Raw genomic sequence first — 24,365 nt, forward strand, 5'->3', positions numbered from 1 at the left:
ATGAACTTGTAAACGGTTTTCAGGCACATGACACCAATGTATAAGCCTGCTGTGCTTTTGTGTGTGTAAGACTTTGCTCTGTATGTATGCCATTTTTAATCCATGATTCCCTGTCATCTAATGTTCTTGTGTAACGCTTCAATTTACAACGCCAAAATTGTGCAAGCATTTGGACATGTAATTCAGTAAACTAATTGAGGGTTGTGAAGCCATTTCATGTTAATTATGGGATATTGTCCTTTAAGTTGTTTTCCACCACTGTGTAATCTTGTCTTTTATTTGTTTTGTCATGGTGTACATTTACTGCGCCGGGCGTTCATTGTATTTGATTAGATTAGGGCTGGTTTGTGGATGAGTCCTTCTTCGAGCTCCATTACTGCTCCTGGGCTTTGGAAGTCCATTTTTTGTTTCTACACCGGCTTAAATCTACAGCGCGGTTGCAGAACGTTGTTGCCCGTACATGCCGCGGCCACAAGAGAGCTTTTGAAGTTTCGTACTATCAGGTATTTAATATTCTGGACCTCCAGCCACAGCGTTTATTGAAATACGCATTGATACGCTGTTGCATTTGTTCTCAATATGCCGCACGGTCAGTCACAGCGTTCAATGTAACATTTATCTCTTTTTTCAAACCTTGTATTGATACGCTGTTCTATTCCAGTCGCAGCGTTTAATGTAATGTCTACCGCTTTGTTCAAAGACATGTACTGACACGCCGTTTTACTTGTTTCCAACAGGCTGGATTTCCAGTCTTAGCGTTTGATATAATGTTTACCGCTCTGTTTAAAACACATATTGATACATTGGTTCACTTGTTTTTGCAGAGTTGAGTGTACGTGAAAGACTACTCACACGTGATACTTCGGTATCAACATTAAAGCGTTATCTAAGTGAACGTCTGTGAAGCCTGGTTTTTGCAGGTATTGTGGTTTAAGCATCATAGTACTTTGTATGGTGTGTGTATACATTGGATATGGATACATTTAGGGTGATCAACTTTTGGGCTATAAGGTGAAGACATGAGTGTTCTATTTGTCACAGTGCAGCTATTTGACAAACTAGAGGGTGTGTGTGCGGTCATTTGACACACATGTGTTGACCGAGCCATAAGGTGTTAGCTATTTGGTATACTATGTGACTTGCGCGTAGTCACCAGACACTTTGGGAACCGTGGGGTTATAAGGTGTAGACGCCATTGTTCTGATACTATACCATGGTTTTGAGTACACTGTTGTATTTATGTCTCCTGTTTATTATATTTGTCACCTATACAGACCTTGGAATTAGAAGGGGTACCTTGAGAACCCATATAATAAAATAGACTTGATTGAAGAAGTCTGAAGTTATTGACATCGACATTTGCACTACTAAAGCTACACTTAGAGGTATAGTAGTGGTTACTTGCTTAGGGCAGGCCTATTTAGGACCTGGTCCTAGTCCTCTAGGCACTGCATTGGTGTAGGCTAGAGGTTTTGTGTGTTACATTGAGAACGTAGCTCACTGTCTTATATGGAGGTGTTGGTTTTGTTCTGTGCAGGTGGCCTCATTTGGGATCGCCGTGCTCTCTAACCGGGATTACATGGTGGTGAAGCACTTATGTGAAAACACATTTTTTTCCCCTGAAGAAAGTTCAAGCATTGAGAAGCTATAAAGAACTGAAACATGTCGGGATATGGTTGTTTGTGAATCAACACTTTGTTTAAGTACAGAGTGCATTGTAATTTTTATGTGTTTGTTGAAATTTACATGTTGTTAATTGTGATGTAATTTATCCCATTAGGTTACTGTTATACCCACAATGTGGGTTTAAATCTTAGGTTATATTGTATGTGTTTTAAACAAGTTTTTTAGTAGTGTTTTATTGATTTTGGAGAATTAAAATGATCACATTTATAAGAATGTATTGTCAAAAGGCCGAATTATCATATTCTACTTCCCACCCACCCTGCTAAACCCCCCAAGAAGGTGATCCCACCTCACCCCACACTCCCACCCTCTCCCACGCTGTTACCTTCCTCAGAATTCCGGGGAGTTACCTCCCTCAACACCTCTGTTCCCCGCCCATAGCATAGCATTCACCCTCACCATGTACACACTCAGAAACATGCAAACAGTCTCATTTTCCCTTGCCCTGCCACCTCCCCCGCAGATGCAATGCAAGAGGGGTGCACAGATGTACAAATACATCCAACCCAAAAATATTTTTAGAAATTGAGGGACAAACTTGCTTTGCATCTGTGCCTTCATTTCTAAAAATCGTTTTGGGTTGGGTGTACCTCTACATCTGTGCACCCCTCTTGGGAAGAGGGGTGCACAGATGTACAAATACACCCAACCCAAAAATATTTTTAGAAATTGAGGGACAGACTTGCTTTGCATCTGTGCCTCTATTTCTAAAAATCGTTTTGGGTTGGGTGCACCTCTACATCCGTGCACCCCTCTTGCCAAGATGGGTGCACAGATGTACAAATACATCCAACCCAAAAAGATTTTTAGAAATTGAGGAACAGACTTGCTTTGCATCTGTACCTCCATTTCTAAAAATTGTTTTGGGATGGGTGTACTTCTACATCCTTGCACACAGATGTAGAAGTATACCCAAACCAAAACGATTTTTAGAAATTGAGGGACAGATGGAAAACAAGAGCATCTTGCTTTACATCCGTCCCTCAATTTTTAAACATTGTTTTTTACCCGGATTTTACCCGGGCCGCCAGAGAGAGACACAGTATGGATGGAACAAAGGGCCATCCATACTGCGTCTCTTCTCTCCGGCCTGGTGGGGACAGGAGGGGGGCCCGGAGCACCCGTGTACTCGGCGCCCCTGAAACCGGGCCATGGCCTGTAACTGCCTCTGGTGCCAGGTGCACCAGAGGCATTTACAGGCCACGGCCCAATTTATTTATTTATTTGTTCAATGTTTGTCGGGTCCGTGGACCTGATTCATTTATTTATTTCTGCAATGTTGGTTTGACCACCATTGCAGAAATAAATAAATTAATCGGGTCCACGGACCCAACAAACATTGGGCAAATAAACAAATAAACCAGTCATATGCCACGGCCCGGTTTATTTCTTTATTTGTTCAATGTTTTCTGTACAGCTTCACGGGCCACATGAAATGGCTTGGAGGGGCGCATTGTGGCCCGCGTGCCGTATGTTGGACAACCTTGCACTAGATCTACTGTTCGATTTTCAACATTTTAAATGTTGCTGTTCCTGTAAATGCCTAGAACCCGGGCACACTTCCGAATACATAGTTTTGCAAAGGACCATTCCATAACTGTAAGCCAAGTTGTAAATAACAAGTCCAACATTTAGGGATAATTATTGTAATGTATGATGCAATTTACAAATGATATAAATTAATTAATTAAAATATGCAACTTCAATATTTAATGTTTGTTGACTTTAAAATCATCTCTCACAATACAAACGTTCGTCTAGGTACGTGTTTTCCTCACCCACGCCCTAGCAGATAGCCTTATACTCTCATAGAGAAGGCGACAGGTGTTGCAACTCGCAGTCGCAACACATGTTCCAAGGGTATTGGCACTGGTACCACTGACCACCCCTAACATCCCTGGTAAGCAGGGCACAAAATAAAGCATAGGCTCAGTAAAAAACGGCCCCACTAAAAACCAATGAAATCTTAGAAAGGGGCCCATTCAAAAGGGGCAGATCATTGTTTTGAGAAAAATAATTTAGATTTATTGAGCACAAAGTATTTCGGACCAATGTGGCAGAGAAGAATTACACACAATAGCTCTTGGGTGATAAAGTACTCCTTGGTGCCAATCAAAATAACAACACACTTTTAAATACATCAATCAATTAATTGACTAAGTGAAAAATAATGAATGCAAATTGTGCACACAGCTGTACCATTTAAGCAATTAGAAGTCTTAGAAGACAGACTTCACACCAGAGACTCTGGCAGGTGATTTATGTCTTGGTTCCATTATAACCTAATTCACTGTTGCCTTTAGGATTCTCCCATCATCACAATGTGGGCCTTCAAACAGTACTTCGTACAACAAATCAATTCACACCACGGCGCTGACAAAATATATCCATATTTAATAGCTTGTCATCAACCAATCACAGTTAAAAAAACGAACTGTGAAACCTTTTAATAGAAAAACAGCCCTATCTGCGCTTCCAATCATTTCAAGAAGAAATTAACAGATTATTTGGCAACAGCAAATAATAGTAAAATGGCAGGTGTGTGTTATGTGTGTAAACAAATAATGTTGCGTGCAGTCGTTTTCTGTACTAATACATGTTTTATATATACACATGTGTACATACTTATACATATTTAAAGCCGAATAATAATGACCTGAACGTATATTGGGAACACAGTTGGCAAAATCATAAATCAACAGAGGGAACATACAACACATGAAGTAGAATTAATGATTCACTATCACATATAGACGGACACATTAAGACATACTTTACATATGTTGCTTTCAAGTTACCAAATACTTCCCATTTCATCTGAAAGCTGTAGAATTTCAGCGAATTAATTGGCAGCATTTCCTTTAACTGCTTTTGTTTATGTGTACTAACTGCAGGTACTAAGGGAAACACACATTTCCAGTACTGTACATATGAGTGACATTTGTATATATCAGACTGTTCCATCAACCGAAATGACTATCTCACTAACACATCTCACAACTGTTTAAGCTCTAAATCTTGCTGGGGTTCAGGGGCCAGGGCAACCATGTGAAACGCTGTTTATCACTTTACCTCTAGATCTCCCTGTTCCATTCAAACAGGCTAGCAGCGCCTGCACCTGTAGGACATGTGCTCTGAACCAGTAAACTGAACCCAAAGAACACTGTTTCGCACAGCACACCTGTACTGCACCACTGTTCGCTATAAATTGCCACTTTCCTTTGCTCTTGTCGAGCTATTGCAATGTGCTCATAGATAAACACTCTCCGTAAATATGTGGCTAGCACTGCTCTTCTGCCCCCCTTCTGCACACGTTGTCTCCTGTATTTCCATAGCAAGGGGGTTGCTTAAAGCCTCAGTCTGCCCTTTGGAGGTGAAGAGGTAGTACACAAAGATGTGTACTGCGCCCCTTCCTTCATTCAAATACAGGGATGGACGCGGGGCTTGGTGGTGAGTTATTTCATCTAGCATAAATACAAGGAAGCTGCCAGTGGATCCCAGTCCTTCCCAATTCTAAAAATGGGCGTTTGGCTGAATCATTCCTATATTAGTCAGAACACTGTTATTAACATACCCCTCTATGGTCCCGCTAATAAGAACATGTAGTGGCGAGCGGAGCGTCCATGGTAGCAGTAGCTCTGTTTGGGTCAGTGCTTGAAAATGAAGGCTGGCGATGGGTTAGTGTTTGGACTGAAAAGGGGTTTCTAACATATTATGTTAAGCTGTCCCCACATTTTACACCTTGACATATCTGGCAGTGGAGCTTTCTAAGAGGAATGAGACCCAGGAAATTGTCCTTATACTGCATGCACATACTTTTTCATGGTGCTCTTGGCATCTCCCAGGCCCCTAATTGTCATAGCACGTCCATGTACTTCCCTTTACATGACCAGTGCATGTATATGCCCTGTGTCACCATGGTGACTTGCTGCTGATATTGCACTTTGCACATGGGCATGTTGCTATGTGGACATGCATAATTGGCTTGTTTGAGATCAGCAAGCCAAGGAACATCATCTAATTCAGACACACATGTAAATAAACATGCACGCTTTGAAACAGTAGCCTTCACGATGTAAGCAATGCAATGGGATGTTATGAATGGCATTGAGGAATGGTGACACCACTGCAGAGTAGTTCCTGGTTGTCCTTGCGTTGTGTATGCTTAGCAAGTGGCATTGTGAGACTTATGTTCTCATATTCATTAATTGCTGTGTTAACCACAAGTAATTAGACAATATGTGTCAGCCATGTGGGTGTGTTTAATGAAGTATGGTTCAGAATGCATCGGGCATGACATTTAGATGGCTCCCACATATGTGGCCACAGTCAGTGAGTTGATTTATGAACTTTAATTGGCTTTCAAGTAACTACAGTAGACAGTAGAATTCTGGGAATAGTAGTTGTGGATTTCTATTTGGGGAATCCACGTTTATGAAGGGCAGAATATAGAACTATCACTTGGATGCCGTCTTCCTGAGTAGAAAGTGTCAGGTTTCCGTGAAGCTTCTGCATAGTGTCTTTACGCAACAGTGACGGTAAGGGATCACGCACCACACCCTTGGATCCTAATGTCCCCAAGTCCAGCAGGCTGCAGGATTCAAATCCTCTTTTTCTCCATTTGTCACAGGACCTTTGTGACACAATTATGCCTCCGGTGACTCTGGTCTCAGTGCAGTATTGTGCCATGAGAGACAACATCTGCCCCCTCAGGTCATTCCACTGCTTGTGCATTTTATCTGCAGTTCTAGGGTGGGAGGAGATGGCCGATACCTCGGTTGCTATACTGTGCAATAGATGGAATTTGTGCTTGATTTTCTTATGCTGCTGAGGGCTTGAACAAATATGTGTTCTCCTTGATTACTTCAGCCATCATTTTGGTGATTTCCTACTTGCTAAACTTGATTAAGAGGAGTGCATCCATTACTGATCTTTGTTCACCAACCTTCTGTGACTGCTTCGCTGAGAGTTAAGGAGAACTCTTGTGATTCAGGTTGGATTTAACTTTCAAAAATAACTGCTACACTGGGACCAACCATTGTTTCCACTGTTACATTATTTTGGGAAGATCCAACAATGATAATGGCATTTTTTGGTAAATCCACGGCTGGTGCCAATCTTTACTCAATTATCGTGTTAATTACAACATATCACCAAATAAAATGATATGCTTGCAATCAAAAATGTCATCATCATCACCTTTGAATATTCTTTGGATTCTAATAAAGACAGATGCTAACATTAGGTCGTAAACCATGTGTACTCTGTCAATTATGCATAATGTCATGTTTTATACATGTTTATTCCTGTGCACATTCAGCATGACGTTTTTTGATATCCACAATTGATGTCATTTTCTACAGGTAACTTAACTGGTGTATGTACTGGTATGCCATGACTATTATAAGCTGAACAACCAGTTGGTGCTGTTATGACACAGGTTAATTGATTAACAATGTGTCACACATAAATTTAGCTATAACTTTAGTTTTAAAAACCTTTTCCTGTGCCTTTTTTTGGTTTACTGCACAAAACATCCAGACTCGCTTATAGTGGAAAAGGTTGCTTTAATGTGACAGGCCAAAGCTGACAATTAACCGCTTACCTGGCTCCCATGGCCTTACAGACTAACAAAATGTTTTAAACAACCAATTAATAATTCAACACTTCCATTTTCCCGAACAAATAAATAATTAAATAGTTCCCCTTCCCCCCTAACTATCCATTGGTCCCTACCGTCTCCTTACCACTTCTCAAGGCGTCCCGCTTTCTCCCAGAGGCCATGCCCCTCCTGGTTCAATACCTGTTCCCCCAGGGTAGCCCGTTTGTGCAAACAGCACCACCCCCATCCTTTCCCCCACTATTCCCCCATTGTGCTTCCTTCCCCCCACATCTAAAGGGGCCATGCCCCTGGCAACAGAAAAACCCTCCAGTGAGGTGTTCTTTCTGCCCCACTCCTACCCTTTCCCTCTACTTCCAACTCCTTACTATCTCTTCCACCTGCAAGGTCAAATCCGCCAGATAATAACTATTCCCAAAAATTGACAAGTGGACACCATCCTCTCTGAATATCATGAAGCCTTCATGAACTATTTCTTTGTGTTCCAAAACCTTTACCGCCGCCGAGGCACAACATTTTACCATCTCTCTATTTATTCCCTTCCTTGCCCGCTCTATTGCCTCCTCACTTCTCGCTCCCCTCCAAACTCTCCGCGGAAACAACTTAGTCCAAACTACACATGCTTGGGGCAACATTTCCTTGACCCATACCAAATCCCTTTTCATTTTTCTAAGAAGAGCCATACCTGTATCTCTTACCAGGTCATTTTCCCCTGCATGAATGATCACCCCCTCTGGAGACCCATAGCATTCCCTCAACCCCGCCAACATGGGCAGCAGCTGATCCCAGCGAAGCCCCCCTAAACCGGACCATCTTACCAATGCCACTTTGTAGCTGCAACCCAATTGCCTGCCAAAGACCCTTTTCTCTGCCTCCTTCCCCACCCACTTAACAATAGAATGGCCTACAATCCATATCTGCGGCGTCTCCCCCGGCCTCCGAGCCGCATCTGAAAAAGAAATTACAATATCACTTACAAATCACAACCATCTTACCACATTAGACAATCCTGAGATCCTCCATAACCTTCTTTCAAATGTCCCCTTTACACAAATCCCTGACGTACCCTTTGTATCTCCTGGATTTCCACCGCCCCAAACTTTTAACCTTATCCTCCGATAAGCCCAACCTACCACCTTCATATGCTGCACGATCCTAAATTAATGAGTTCCAAACTCCTCTGCCTTTTCCACTACCGCTACCAAAACCTTTCGTAGCACCCCCAAAACTTGCGCCGCTGATACTGCCACCCCATCCTCATGCTGAAACACCAAACCTGTCCTCCCCCCACAACGCTCCTTCCACACCAAACCTGTCTGAACCGGGCACAAATCCTTGCTCCACCGACCCAGCAAAACCCAATAGCCCTTTCCTTTTTGATCTATCTTAGACCTCTTAATCTTGATGTCCAACCCTAACTCGGTAAAATGAACATCTTCCCAACGCAGTCCACTTACCCCACTTTTTCCCCCCACCAGCTCAGAAACCCTAAAGGCCCCAAAGAATAGTCATGTAAAGCAAGTCGCAAACAACTTGCCTATACCGGTCTCCTCTTGTCCTTTTCCCTCTTACTTTCCCTTGCCCATCTTTCCAACATCCTGTTCGCCATTTCTCCACCACTCGGCTGAAAACCCCAAAACCACTTCCCATAGAAAGCTATCCCTGCCAGTTCCCCCATTATAGTTGCCCTAGACCAACCCCTGTCCATGCACCTCAAGAGAAAATTAGTGACATTGTCCCTTCTCCACTCTTTCACATCCCCCCTACCCTTCCAACTACGAGCTCCCCCTCCTATGAAATCCTCCCAAACTCTCCTGCATGCCTCTCTAGATGCTGGGGCAAGCGAACCCTCCACCAATGCAAGTGCTCCCAACTTCCGATCTTCCACAACTCCTCCGGAATCTGCTGCCCCTCCTGTTCCGCTTCTGGAGCCAATCCACAGAATCTCTGCCATTGAAAATGAGATAATGCATCAGCGATGCCATTATCCTTCCCCGGCATATGTGTTGCCTTAAATACCACATTCCATTCCATGCAACGCAGAATGAACTCTCTCATCAGTCTCGCCACCCTCTGATCCCTTGCTGACTGCCTGTTCACTACATGAACCACGCATTTGTTGTCAATGTTGAAATTCGCTTTCCTGTTTTGCAACTCCTTCCCCCACAACTCCAATGCAACGAGCAAAGGAAAGAATTCAAGGAATGACATGCTCCTTCCTTCCTTCAACCAAAGTGATGGCCACTTCTCCGCACACCACTTTCCTCCCACAACACTCCAAAACCTCCCGCACCTGCTGCATCTGAAACTATCTGCACTTCCCATGACACCGGATCTCCCTGCAACCACATGGAAACCCCGTTAAATCTCTCCAAAAAATGCAGCCAAATCCTACGATCTTCCCGAACTGCACCTGATACCCTTACCCGATTATGTGGGCACTTTGTTCCTGCCATAGACCGCGCCATGTTTCTACAAAAAGTGCACCCTGGGGCCACCACCTTGCATGCAAAATTCAAATGCCCCACCAATCTCTGCATTTCCACTAAAATCATCTTCCTGGCCCCAACCGCTTTCTCCAGCGAACCTACCAGTTTGCTCACCTTGTCGTGCAGCAAACGTGAGGACATGGCCACTGAGTCCAATTCAATCCCTAAAAAGGTCAACACCACTGCCGGTCCCTCTGTTTTGTCTTCTGCCAAGGGCACACCCAACTCTACCATCAAGTCCTGAAACATCTTTAGCATCTCCCCACACTCCTTCTCTCTGTCTGCCCTGCTAATGAACAGAAAATCATCTAGGTAATGCAATACCCCTTCCCAACCAGAACTGTATGAGAAAATCCACTGTAAAAAGGAACTGAAATGCTCAAACAAGGCGCAGGAAATTGCACACCCCATTGGCAAAGCTTTGTCGATGAAGGTACGGTCCTCAAATTGCATTCCCAGCAGCCAAAAATCCTCCGGGTGCACCGGCAATAACCTGAAAGCCACCTTAATGTCACACTTGGCCATGAAGGCCCCACACCCAGCTTTCCTCACCAAATCCACAGCCTGGTACACACTTGCGTATACAACCCGGCACTCCTCCGGGGCAATGAAATCACTGACAAGCATGCCCTCGGGCCATGACAAGTGGTATATAAATCTAAATTCCCCCAGGGCTTTCTTGGGTACAACATCCAGTGGGGATACCACTAAATCAACTGGCAGATCATCAAATGGCCCTACTCTCTCCCCGCTGCTATCTCCTTGCTCAATTTTTCTCTCACCACCTCCACAACCTTGGCCCCTGGTAACCCAACTGTAAGTGATTTCAATTAGGCACTTCACCTAAATCAACGCCTAGCGTGTAATGCACAACTGGAATCCTTATTTATTTGTGTCTAAAAGTTCTTTTATTCTGAACGATGTACCACTCATATCACGTCCCCCTCCTGGAACCCCTCCCTGGTCACACTGAACCAGGAATCAGGCTGGTTTGCGAAGTTAAAATATTTATTTATGTAGTTACAAATTAATCACACTGTTTTTAATGGGTATACAATAATCACCAATGGGGTGATGTAACACTAAGCAATCTCTTTAATGCACAAGGAGCAATAGTGAGCAAAACAGTTCAGCACAGAAATAATACTTTTGTGTGTGTGTTCAAATCAAATAGCAGTGTGGTTACTATTTCCCCCTGCACACCCCTCAGCCCCCCAATAGGCAATGTAAAGAGATAGGAGGAGAGAGCAGGTATTGAGGAATGGCAGAATTAAACATAGAATATCAATCCTAATTTCCCCCAGCAACACAAGAGAAAAACAGAATTGATTGGCAAGCTGTCACAATGGTTTTAAAGTTATCTTGAGAAAGGATTGGGTAAAACACTAATGAGCTCAATTGCTGAAATGGTTTAAAAGCAATGTGAAATCTTAAAACTGAGATCGGAAGCAATCAAAAGCTGTTTTACACGTGTCCGAAATTCCCTAAATGAAATTTACGGCAAACTTTTCCTTGTGCGTCGCGATTACGGGAGAATTACATGGATTTGGAATGTGGTTTTAAATGCAAATTTTTCTGAGATGGGCGCAAGAATGGGAAAACAGGAATGCACTTTTAAAAAACAATTGGGATTTCTTACACTAGATTATGAATATAGAAAAAGAGAGTGCCGCACATGAATCTCCATCAGTTCCTGGCCAGGAAACCCTTCACGTGGTGGATACACAATTTCTTTCTGGGATTCGCTTTAGTTACGCACAACACTAATGAATTATGATTTTAGAATACAAGAGAAATTTAGCACAAGAAAAGTTCTGACAATTCAAAAATACTCCTAACACAACCGGTTCTGAATACAAGATAGGATGGATTTCAGATAGGGATTGGACTAAGCCAGGTACATAGGCTAGTGACACAGTTCTATTCTATAGATACTCACTATATGTGTTTCAAACGGAACCATCAGGGATTCTGGTCAGGGATTCTGGTCAGGGATTCTGGGCAGGACACACCGGATTGGACTGGGTCTGTTCACAGCACGGCACAGAACTGGATTGGGTCTACAATGGTTCTGGTCACAGCTCGGCACAGGACTGGATTGGATCTCTTGGTTCTGATGATAATTCCTTTCAGCAGGAAAGCAGTACAGCACAGCCCGGCTGTATATATTTTGATGCTCCCCTTGGGTGGTGGGATTCTGGTTCTGTAATTTAAGGCCTAGCTGAGAATGGTTCAGGTATGCAATGGGCCTTTCTCTGCTTTGCCAAGTTTCTGGAGTCTGGAGCAAGTAAGATTGATAATATAATTCTCCTGCAGGGTGCGTTGCCAGCATCGAGATAGTGGGTGAATCTGTGTGTTTTTTTGAGTGCTCAGCTGTCTCTATTTATGCTTATGATAAAGGGGTGTGTGTGCTGGTTTATCCTAAGTGTGCTCCTTGGACAGGGATTGGTCAGGGTCTCCTCTCTTCCTTGATAGGAGGAGAAAAACAGGGTGTCACCATGATGATGTGGGTTTATGAGGCCTAGAGTCCACCCCTAGCCTCTTGAACACAAAATCTATTTTTGGTACAATACATATTTCCATGTGTGCAACCTCTATAATAATAACATATATAGATTACATATTTTGTGTAGCAGATACTCCTCCAAACCCCTTCGCTGTAAGATCGTGTGTCTGCTTATTACAGCATTTAGGAGCACATTTCTACAAATGTGCGCATTGAACATGGGCATAAGTGTATGAAGTTTCATGCATCTATCAAAAAGACATTTTGTGTAATGCCAAATTTTCCGCTGTTTCTTCCTAGAACATGTCAGAGTTCTGGCGCCTTTTAAAGTGTGCAGCCAATATTTACATTCACAATGCTGTTATTTTTGTGTTTTTTACCTTTTATTTTACAGTAAGTTATCAGTCTTTTTTAAAATGTGTCTTTGGTACTTGTTAAGCAACACATGGTTGTTTGTCTCCACCTCCTTCTATCTCCCTGCATCTCAGTCACAGTCTCCTCCTAGTTCCTCCTGGGCCCAGGCCATTTTACGACCCTTCACACTTGACAGTTCCTGTAGCTGGAGGATGTCCATTGTCTCCTTCCCACAGCAGCCCAAATTCTCCTCCCACCCTATACTCATCACTTAGGTGTTATTTCCTGGTGGAGGGAAGCAAAAGGCAAGAGGCCTGTCCTCTGCGGGGCAAGCTGTTATACTGGTTTGATTGCTTTTAGTCAGGCTTAAGTTCAAATGTCAATTCTGTTGCATTTTTTCTTTGCTTAAAACAAACTTGTAATTTCAAAACAAGCAGCTAGAACACATATTCCAGATTCTAAACCATGGGATTAAACAATTACAACATAGGCTACTCTCAGTAACAGGCCACTTAGTTTTCAACCATTTGATTTCAGTTTGTACAAGTTTAAGTTTCTCATGCAGGCTTCTGACAGCTGTCATTCAGGCGGCCGAGAGTACTGCGCCCAGATTTTGACAGATTCCACAGGCAGGCAACTTTTGCTGTGGATGTTTCTATGACAAATTCAGCTTTTCAGGAGATTATGAATTCACCATGATGTCTTGAACTAAGTGAATTATAGCACCCAGCAAGAATATTGGATGTTTGAGGGTGTTTTGTACCGGCAACCAAGAAAAAAGGATTTAAAAGCACGATTTTGCATTTCTTTCAGCGAAGCACTGCTTTTCCCTCTGTGCTCCATGTTCTCTTGTTGTGAAGCCCAGTGCCATGTTTCAGGAGTGAGATCTCTGTTCCACCACTGACAACATGCATGGTAGATTTGGCAGCCATCTTTTTGTGTTGCAAAGCACGATTTTAAAAGGTTTTGGTCCGCACAAGGGTTTTGCGGCCATTTTGACACATGGCAGAGCAAAAGTGGGTCAAGACATCCCACTCAGCCTGAAACCATGACAAAAACCTTCTCCCAAAATCTGAGCCCCTTCCCTGTCCAGATAAAATTCCAACCACTTCTCCAACACATCCAATTTAATTGGTGTAAAAGCCTTTCCCCACAACCCCTCTGCCGGATCCTCTCCCCCTCCCCCTGTCTCCTTGTTGCAAACACTGCGTAAGTGGGTGCTTCCCTGCATATTTGCTACATTCATGACTGAACCTACATAAGCTCCTTTTGCAGCTGTCCTTGTTAAATGCCCAACATGCCGCTGAGGGTTGCCCTCTGCCTCCTCCCCCTGCTCCCTCGTGAGTGGGGCGACCAAGATAGGGGCGGAAAGGCACAGGCAAACCACTTGCTGTGTGCAATGTCGGGGCAGGCCTCGTCGGTGCCATCCACTGCAGCCATAGATCGATGTTTATTTCCCCCAGACCGCCTGGCTATCCTCTGCCATCCTTGCTCTAAATTCTTCATCGTAGCGCACCCATGCAAATCCCCCAAAACTTGTAAATGCCAATCACATCCATATATTTTAGTAGAGCCACGCATCGCTCTGAAATTTCTCGCAATACACACTGGCGTAGATAATAAATGCTGACGTCCAATTTTCAATTGTCACTGGGACCCTTGGGTGTGAGGCCAGTTCTCTCTCCTCTTCCTTAGAACCCTCCTTTGCTCTCACTTCCCTATAAAGCAGCTTAAAAACATTCACTAATTACCCTGCCTGAATCTTATCCTTAGTCGCTGTCATCAAGTGTGCTCCCAAGCGCTCAACCTCTTTTTCTTTGTAAACCTCTACCTCAAGTGCCAATGGCTCAATCACCTTGTCTGTTTGTACCTCCACTGATCAATTTTCCCTTTCTCCCACCAAGGCTCCAATAGCCTGTACACCAATCTCTCTCCTTACCTCTAGCAAATCAGCACCTGCATTTCTTGCCCCCTTTCTCGTGTCCCCCCTCTGCCATGCAGTTGACCAGTCCCTTTCCCGCTCACCTCTTTCCACCCTGCCATCACCCGTCTGCAGCCTGGCCTCCTGTCTGATGCTCCTTATCGCCTTCCTTACTGGCCTCCTGCTGCGGGGACAAAACATGTCAGCAGTGTCACCCATCCAATTATTCCCCCGACCTCTTGCTCCCAACCCCCTTGCTCCTGTATTTCACAATCCCACCTAAAGTCCCTTCTCGCCCTCCCCCTCCTTCTTACCGCCCTATATCCTTCATCCTTCCACTGCCCCACATATTCCTCCATCCTATCTTCATCACCCCTGAAATACCATTGCTGCTGCGAGCTCATGCTCAGGTTGAGCAGATCCTCTTCTTGTGAGCCCGGGGCGTCTGCCCCACCACTCCTTTGGTGTCTTCTTGGTGGGGCCACAGCAACCCCTTCCTGGTCCTCTTCTCTCGGGCGAGGTGTGCTCTTCTCCACCCTGTGGTCTTCGTCACTAGGGGCCGTACTGTGTCCTCTAGACTGTCCTTGCGCCATTCGAGGAGGGGCCATTCCTAAATCCTCTCCATAATGATCCTCTGGAACAGCAGGGGCTGCTCTGTGTGCTCCACCCGAAATCCTCCAAGCCGAGGGGGCGCTCCGCGCCCCTCCCTAACCTCACTAATTGATGGGACCTCTCTCTCCTCCTCCCACCTGCACTCTTCTGCCAGTATTTACCCGCTTTTCCCCTCTGTCCTGTCCCCCCACTCTGCCCTCCATCACCACCACCTTTGTGCCCCCCCTGACCTACTCCTATTTGGACACTCCTAACATCCCCTACCTCCACCTGGTCATTATGCTCCACAGCCCTATCTGACCCCCCCCACCCAACTGTACTTCCCCCCTGGATGCTCTACTGTCAATCTCCCTCCTCATCTTCCTTCTCCTGGATTCCCAGACCTCCCCTATACCAGCCGCTGGGGTGCAAGCCACCACTGCCGCGAGAGCCCCATCTGCCGCTGCTCTACGCTTCGGCCTACCCTCACCTACATCCCCTTCCCCCGTAACCTCAACCACCGCCCCTTCCAGCTGGGCCTTAGATGCCCTGCTAATAATCTCTAGGGCCTTCCTCAGCGCATGGCATCTACCAATCCCCTCTTACTAGCTCCCTGACCCACCATGGTGCACCAAATAATATGGCTGTGCACCAAAATATGCCCCTTAAATGGTCACCTAGCTGCACTTAAACCCCTGAGCCAGTACCTGCCTGGGGACAACTTCCCACTACTGGTATGCCCTGTAAAAGGGGGGGGTGGTGCCCCCCAAAAATATGTTCCTCTTATATAAATAGATAATTAAACTATTTTTATGATTAATAGAATTATTACAACTTAAATGAAAATTATTATTATTATATTTTTTTTTATATATCCTGCTACACTGTACCTGATAAACCACTTCCTAGGCACCTCATTTGGCAAAAATAAAAAATGTTACCCCCAAAAACCACGCTGCCCTTATGCAAAATGGGAACAGAAGACAGGAAACACTGCCCCCTGGCTGGGCAATAAAATAACTGCTCGGATATGCCCATAACTAACCCTTTAAGGGATCTGCACTGCCTCCCACGTCCACTGCACTGGTTGTTACCGCGTAATGCGCAGCGTAGAAGAAAAGAACCGAGCTGAGGAACGGGCCCGCTGATCCCCCGGCTCCCTTCACAGAGCAGTATCAAGGCCAGGAACACTAACGGCGGCGGGCCTAATAACTAAACCTACAAAACCCGAGAGAGCCCGACACCCGCTGCGCTCCCCGCCCACGCCCACACTAAAATCTCCCTGCGTAACAAAAGAAACGTGCAGCTCCCCAATAAATCAAAAACCCCAGCACCTGGGACCATGAATCCCGGAGCAACGCAGAGGCTGCCAGAAAGCAGACAGCCCCAACGGCGCCGAACTGCCCAAGGTAAATGGAGGTACCTTATTTACGGTACCTCCGATTAAACTTTCCCAAAACCTTTTTTTTATATAAATTGCCAACTGCCTGCCCAGCCCACTAACACTACGCTACCAACACTCCTCAACCTCAAAAACCCCTCTCAGGCCCAAATCAGGGAAGGCTCGGGAGCAGGCGACCAGGACTGCAGTCAAACTAACGCCCCAACTGTCGCCTGCTCCAGAAACTTCCCTGACAACTTAAATACCCAGGAGGGCGCTCTATGCGCAGGCAAGCTCGCTGGCCTGTGCAGCACCAAAAATTACCCCGAGGGAAACGCTTTGCATTCCCCTCGAGGTCCACCTTGTCCACTGATATATGACAGTGTAGGTTTAAAGTTTGAACATTCATAAACCATCAGTTCATATAAGAATTTCTGAAACACGTTAATAACACACTGTTTAAAAAAATGGGCAGATCATCCTTCTAAACTATGTTTTGCTTTCATATATTTGCATTGTAGCAAGTATGTCCTTTATTGCTAATTCCACTTAATTTCTTTGTACTAGTTATTCCAAGAGTGCCATCTACATTGGAATGTTGCTGGTTCTTGTGTATCTCTGGCTATTTCTGTTTCAAGCATAATTCTTGCTCAAATTCTTCCTTTAGCATCTTTAAATAATGAGTGAAAGGAGGGGCGTTTGATGTTATTTTTAATGTTTAAATGCAGCTTCTGCATTTTTCCAGTTACCTTGTAATTCACAGTCATTACAAAATGGTAAAAAGAGCTAAACCAACCAATACTAACAGTTCGTTTTTCAGGTGAATTACATGTTAGTTTTTGATGATTAAGTAAACTAGGCTTTTGATGTTTTTAATAATCAACTATCTGAGAATGTACTGTTTGGATTACACATTTCTAACATTTCTATTTGAGGGTAAGGTTGTAAACCCCTATAGCGTTTTTCTGTGTACCCTCAGTTATTCTGTTTGATGTCTACACTTTTGACATACAATTTAACAGCTGGTCCTAGTGGGTCCATGCCATGTCTTGTGTGATATACCTTTATCACCCCTCTGTTTTTCTGTAGGACAGTATTTGCCTTGTCAGTCTGATTTCCCCTTCGCCCCTTCATCCAGAAAAACAAAACAGGGATGTGCGCGTTCCCGATTCTTGCTCAGTCCACACTCTCCACTTGCAACCTATGGATGATGGAATTTATGTACAAGTAAAATAGAATGGAATCCAGGACACAGCCCTGGGAGACCCCTCTATCTTCTTGAAATGGGTTGCTAACTTCTCCCCCCATCCCTCAGCAGACAACAACTGCCTTATTGCTGTACAAATGCTGTATGGGTCGTATTCCTCTGGGATGTATTTGGCACGCAATACTGAGCATAAGATGTCTCTTGGCATGGTATCAAATGCTGCTTTTAGGTCCACAAAGTCCCCATAAAGATTGACATTTGAGATCCTCAGGTACTTTTCACTCACTAGGAGTAACCTGAAAATCTGAACCACTGTGCTTTTCCTGACCTGGAACTCAGCTTGAAGATGACTGAGTTGTTTAGTGTCCTCTACTCATGTCACTAGGTGCTGCTGCAGGATCTTCACAAATATTTTTCCTGCAGCATCCAACAGCGAGATGGGTCAGTAATTGGCGGTGTCCGCCCTGTCCACTTCATTAAAGATGGGGACAATCACAGTTTATGTCCAGGTTTCCGGGACCCATTCCTGCTTCAAGATAGCGTTAAATGCCATGTTAGGACCGAGGGCACATATTACAACTTCACTCTTAAAAGGATCTACCGGTCCCCATCCGATACTGGTGCTTTTTTGCACTCTTTTTGTCCTCTCCACTTATGCTACTGTAATAACCAGATGTTTACAGCCAACAGTCCCTACTTTGATCTCGTCCCCCAATTCAACAATCCCATCCACACCTACCCCTCTTTGTGGGGATGAATAAAGATATTCATAGTGGTCATGCCACCTTGAGGAATGTATGCATTCTGGAAAATTTGCATCACCTTTTAAATCTGCATCTATGATTAATCTCTAGAATCTCACATTATCCCTATCCTGGACACTTTTGGTCATAGTTGCCCATTTGTCATGCAAGTACTGGGACTTTTTCTTTGCTATGACCATTTTTTACAACCTCCTCAGTAATTGTAAGGAGTCCATACCCACTGGGTCCTTGCCCCTCATGTATGTCATCAAGGTCTGCTTTGCTACTCTGCACTCCCTGTCAAACCAGGTGTCTAGTTTATTTTACCTCTTTCAGATTTGTTTGACTAGTACGTTTATTAGGTTGCCTGTCAATTCCAACATCAAGGAAACATGTGTACATTTAGGTTTGGGATTTGTGCTTACATCACATATTAACTCAATCTGAGTTAAGATTTTACCATATAGTGATGGCGCTAAGACCTCTAGTTTCACGTTTGCCCACTTCACTGTCTTCTAGCATGCCCCTGTACTGTCATGGCCACTGCTCTGTCAGTCACTATAGGGGGTGAGGAAGCAGGATTCTTTATTTGAAGCATGATTGGTCACAGTACCAGTCAGAACCGGATACAAGAGCATATTCTATCCTGGATCTGCCATTCTGCCCATAATATGCATATCTTGCCGGCTGGCCCAAACTAAAGCCCAGCATTATGCAAGCTCCTTGTTAGCTCTAACGACTTTGGGTGTGTTCTAGCTTCCCGAGTAGCTATTACTTCGGCAATAACCCAGGCCTCATCCTGATTGCCAATAGATATTCCAGCACCTTTAGGAGTTCCAATTATGTGTTGAAGTCACCCAAGGCAATGATACAATTAATTCCATTATCAACCATCCCTCTACGCTCTAGATAAAGGACTGTCACAACATTATTATTTAACTTATAACTGAGTCTGTTGTAGATGTGAAACATGATGAACCTACTGCAATTCAGAATAGTTATTTCCAATCCAAGCACATCCAAGGACTCTGTGTGAATTTGGCAGACTTTCCAGTTATGTGCAGTCTTTACGCAACAGCCAGCCTCTCTCCTCCCTCCAATGGCCTTCTTCTTGGGCCTTGTTTAGGCTTAATCTCAAAGAACTCATAACCCTGCATTGCCACATCCTCTACTGCCCATGCGTCTTGGAACACAATTACATCGTAAGGGTCCTATGATCCAACCCACTCGCTATCATTAAGATGTTTAGTAAGACCTGTGATATTCCAAGACAGTGGGCCTCATTATGGGTCTTGTGGTAACCCTGCTGGTGCTACCAGTGGGTTGCCAGTGGACCAGTAATAATTTACCAGCGCATGACTTCCCAGTGCCACCGGGCTATTATAAGTCCGGCGGCCGGGAAGTCAGGTACCGGTACATTTGTTAATCCCCATTCCATGGGAGTAGGGACACAGGAGCATTGGATACCATTAACAACAATGCTGGTGCTCCCGTGATAAGTCCGTCTACCGTGGCCGCTGCACCCAGCAGGGTCAGACCTGTCGGGCACATCAGCACCAGCAGGCAGACTTGTAGTTTGCCAGTCCGGAAAAAGGGTGCCAGTGAGCTTTCTGGCACCCTTGTTTCCAGACTGGCAACATTGAAATGAGGCCCAGTATGTTACCTAACTCTGGCCCTGCTATTTTCTCCACATCTGCAACATGTGTTAGTCAATCAACACCCTCTAGGTTTAGAGACATTTCCAATGCCTTGCCCCTGATGTCCCTGACAAAATGGGTCCATTGGCTGTCTCAAAGGTTGACATTTCCTATGCTGCCAAGTGTTTTACGGCACAGTTTGTGCCCTAAGAATTTAAAAATATGTTCAGCTTTCACTGGTGTTGATTGAAGAAGATCTCCAAAAACAATAATGTGTTTTCCTCCAAAGAGCTCTTTGCAGTCTGTTTTGAGGACCTCTTGTAGTCTGAAGTGAATCAAAGCCAACGTTAGGTTGGAAACTATGCTTACCTCTACTATTAGCAGCATTTTCATTTGTTTGAAATCTCTGCGTAGTTCCATTGCAGCTTCTGAAGAAAGTTTGTAATAGTCTAATTTGTTTTGGTGTTCTACTGGAAAGAGTAGTAATTGGTGTAAAGTGGCACTGCCTATGTTGCAGGCAGCTAAACCTGTGGGGGCAGTTGCAACAGCTGGCACTTTGTTGTTTGTCAATTGTTGGAGGAACTTATTGATGATTTTGATTAAGAATGTTTTTCCTGAACCAGCTTGACCACTCACGTATAGCAGTATAGGTTTGTAATCTTGGCAGGTACCATTTGTATTTTCATGTTGCACACCATGTTCAATTTGTTTTGTTACTTCTTTGAAAATGCTACGCTGCTCATTGTTTAGTTGTGATTTCAGTACAGCAAAGTCTTCTGTAGATTGCTCATACTGACACATGGTATTTTCGAATTTTGGCATGGCTAATTCTGTCTCATTTCCTATTAGTGGCTGTCCAAATGGGTCTTGGCTTCCCGTTACAGAAGGTTGTCTACTGTCAGAGTGTCCACATCTAGATGGGCCTGGAGTTTTTCTTCGTATTGCTGTTCATTGTGCAACATTGTTTGGTAATGTGTAAAGTGTACGTCTGTTATAGTGCTTTCATTTGATTTGAAAGCGTCTTCATAGGAGTCCTATGTATCTGTAACTCTTCTTCTTTTCTCCATGGTTTACTAAATTTGTAGCAGGGACATGCAATACAGTTCTTTATGTTGAGCAGTTTGTAATGACAATTTGATATAATTAATTAAGCTGCATTTGGTAAGTTTCACTAAGTTGTCTTCACAATTTACTACTCTGTATCTACCTTTCTTTTCATCTGGTTTAATATTATTTTTGTATGTGAAGTTTTGGGCTACGTGGTAAAGACACATGGTTTCCAAAGTGGTACTCCTGTTTGAGAAGTATGTGTATAGTAAATTGTTTTTCAAAATGTCTTGGCTGTTGGGATCATTTTTGGCTATTGTTTCTATGTCCTCATATGATTTGAGAGGTCTTTTTCTAGATTTAGCAGGACCAAGACTTAGCAAGACTATATTGTCAGATGTTTCATACCAGGCAGTACCCGTTAAACAGTCTGCAGCTTCAAAGCAGATACATTCTCCATGAGAGAGCATTTGTATGCCTAAGCTGTACAATTTCTGTGATAGTGTTTTCTCAGATGAAATGTCATCCCAGAGGTCCTGAAGCTCTGTTTTCTCTTCTTTAGTTAAGTAGGCTGTGATATATCCTGCAACTACAGTGGAATTGTCTGCAATGTACTGCACATCTATGTCTACATTCCATAGGAGGGCAATGATTGCATTGTAATCATTGATGTATTTTGATTCTTCTGTTCTTTTTATGTAATATGTGTTCTTAGGTGATTTACCTTTGACAGTATGTCTAACTGAAGACATGAAGTTGTTTATTTGATCTGTTGTTGAAGCTCGTCTAGGGAAACCAAAGCGGCATTTGGTGTAGTATTTCCCTTTGTTTTTATATTTGTGACAACACTATTTCCCACATTTGTGTCTTTGGAATTGTAAAATTTGTGTATGAAGGCCACTATGTGTTGTTTGTGAAGGGATTTCACAAGTGACACATTTTTGGATGAACTGCAAAACAGTGGCATCACTGTCCTGACCAAATTTAGGAGCATCTTTAATCAACAAAAGCATGTCGATGTGTGCTGCTCCTCTGGCTTGGTATTCTTTTCTCCAAAAGAAGTGTTGCACTTCTCTGAGGGGAGGAACAGTTTTATTACAAATGAAGTGTAGCATAGCAATGAAGAGATGATGGAAATATATTTATACATTCAGAGGATCCAGAGAGCAGAGTTCTCCTGGTGTTTTTATATCTATGTCTGTTTTCTTTTTGTTTGCTATGCGTAGGAAATCGTGTAAATCTCCACATGCATATTCTGCCCAACTTAGGGGCCAATTCATAGAATTCGGCGCACAAGTGGCGCACGCGGCTGGCGCACAGTGTGCACGTGCGAATCCCTGCGCCAGCCGCGTGCGCCAAAACCCATTTCCGCGCACAGCGTATTCATGGATTCCAGCCACCAAAACCAGCCGTGGCGCATAGTGGCGCAGCGACCTTGCAGCAGCGCCAGTTACGCCCCCAAGAACGCCTTCCGCGCAGGGAAAAGCCATCAAAATCCCCAATCCAGCACAAAGGGCTGCGCTAACCCTGTACCAGCACGGCAAGCGGGCTACGTGTATTCCAGGGGTTCACGTGAAGTCACTCACGCGATTGGGCCTGGGGGAGCGGGCTACGTGTATTTCAGGGGTTCGCGTGAACTTTTTCACGCGATCGGGCCTGGGGGAGCGTGCTACGTGTATTTCAGGGGTTCGCGTGAACTTTTTCACGCGATCGGGCCTGGGGGAGCGGGCTACGTGTATTTCAGGGGTTCGCGTGAACTTATTCACGCGATCAGGCCTGGGGGAGCGTGCTACGTGTGTTTCAGGGGTTCGCGTGAACTTTTTCACGCGATCGGGCCTGGGGGAGCGGGCTACGTGTATTTCAGGGGTTCGCGTGAACTTTTTCACGCGATCGGGCCTGGGGGAGCGTGCTACGTGTATTTCAGGGGTTCGCGTGAAGTTCCACACGCGAATAGCCTGGGCGCGTGTATTTCAGGGGTGCGCGTGAAGTTCCACACGCGATTTCAGCAGGGTACGTGTATTTCAGGGGTGCGCGAGAAATTCTACACGCGAATAGCCTGGGCGCGTGTATTTCAGGGGTGCGCGAGAAATTCTACACGCGATTTCAGCAGGGTACGTGTATTTCAGGGGTGCGCGAGAAATTCTACACACGATTGGCCTGGGTACGTGGATTTCAGGGGTGCGCGAGAAATTCTACACGCGAATAGCCTGGGCGCGTGTATTTCAGGGGTGCGCGAGAAATTCTACACGCGATTGGGCCTGTGCGAGTGGGGCAGTGTATTATGTGGGTGTGCGGGAAGTTGAAGAGGTGAATTGCCAGTGTGGGTCCTCCCAGGTCTCCCCTCTACCCGCTCCACGACCTCTGCAGGCAGCCCACACCACAGGGGACTACCCTGCACCCCTGGTCATGTCCCGCAGGCAGCACATCCACCATGGGCATGCCCCCCAGCCAAGCCACATGTCCCCTTGCACCCCCACCCCCCAGCAGGCCCCCACTCATGTCCCCTTGCACCCCCACCCCCCAGCAGGCCCCCACTCATGTCCCCCTGCACCCCCACCCCCCAGCACTGTGGGGCACCTGCCAGCAGGCCCCCAACCATGTCCCCTTGCACCCCCACCCCCCAGCAGGCCCCCACTCATGTCCCCTTGCACCCCCACCCCCCAGCACTGTGGGGCACCTGCCAGCAGGCCCCCAACCATATCCCCTTGCACCCCCACCCCCCAGCACTGTGGGGCACCTGCCAGCAGGCCCCCAACCATGTCCCCTTGCACCCCCACCCCCCAGCAGGCCCCCACTCATGTCCCCTTGCACCCCCACCCCCCAGCACTGTGGGGCACCTGCCAGCAGGCCCCCAACCATGTCCCACTCATGTCCCCCTGCACCCCCACCCCCCAGCAGGCCCCCACTCATGTCCCCTTGCACCCCCACCCCCCAGCACTGTGGGGCACCTGCCAGCAGGCCCCCAACCATGTCCCCTTGCACCCCCACCCCCCAGCAGGCCCCCACTCATGTCCCCTTGCACCCCCACCCCCCAGCACTGTGGGGCACCTGCCAGCAGGCCCCCAACCATATCCCCTTGCACCCCCACCCCCCAGCACTGTGGGGCACCTGCCAGCAGGCCCCCAACCATGTCCCCTTGCACCCCCACCCCCCAGCAGGCCCCCACTCATGTCCCCTTGCACC

Source organism: Ambystoma mexicanum, chromosome 6q, assembly GCF_040938575.1.
Source record: "Ambystoma mexicanum isolate Mex_15411 chromosome 6q, UKY_AmexF1_1, whole genome shotgun sequence".
In the NCBI taxonomy this organism is placed as follows: Eukaryota; Metazoa; Chordata; class Amphibia; order Caudata; family Ambystomatidae; genus Ambystoma; species Ambystoma mexicanum.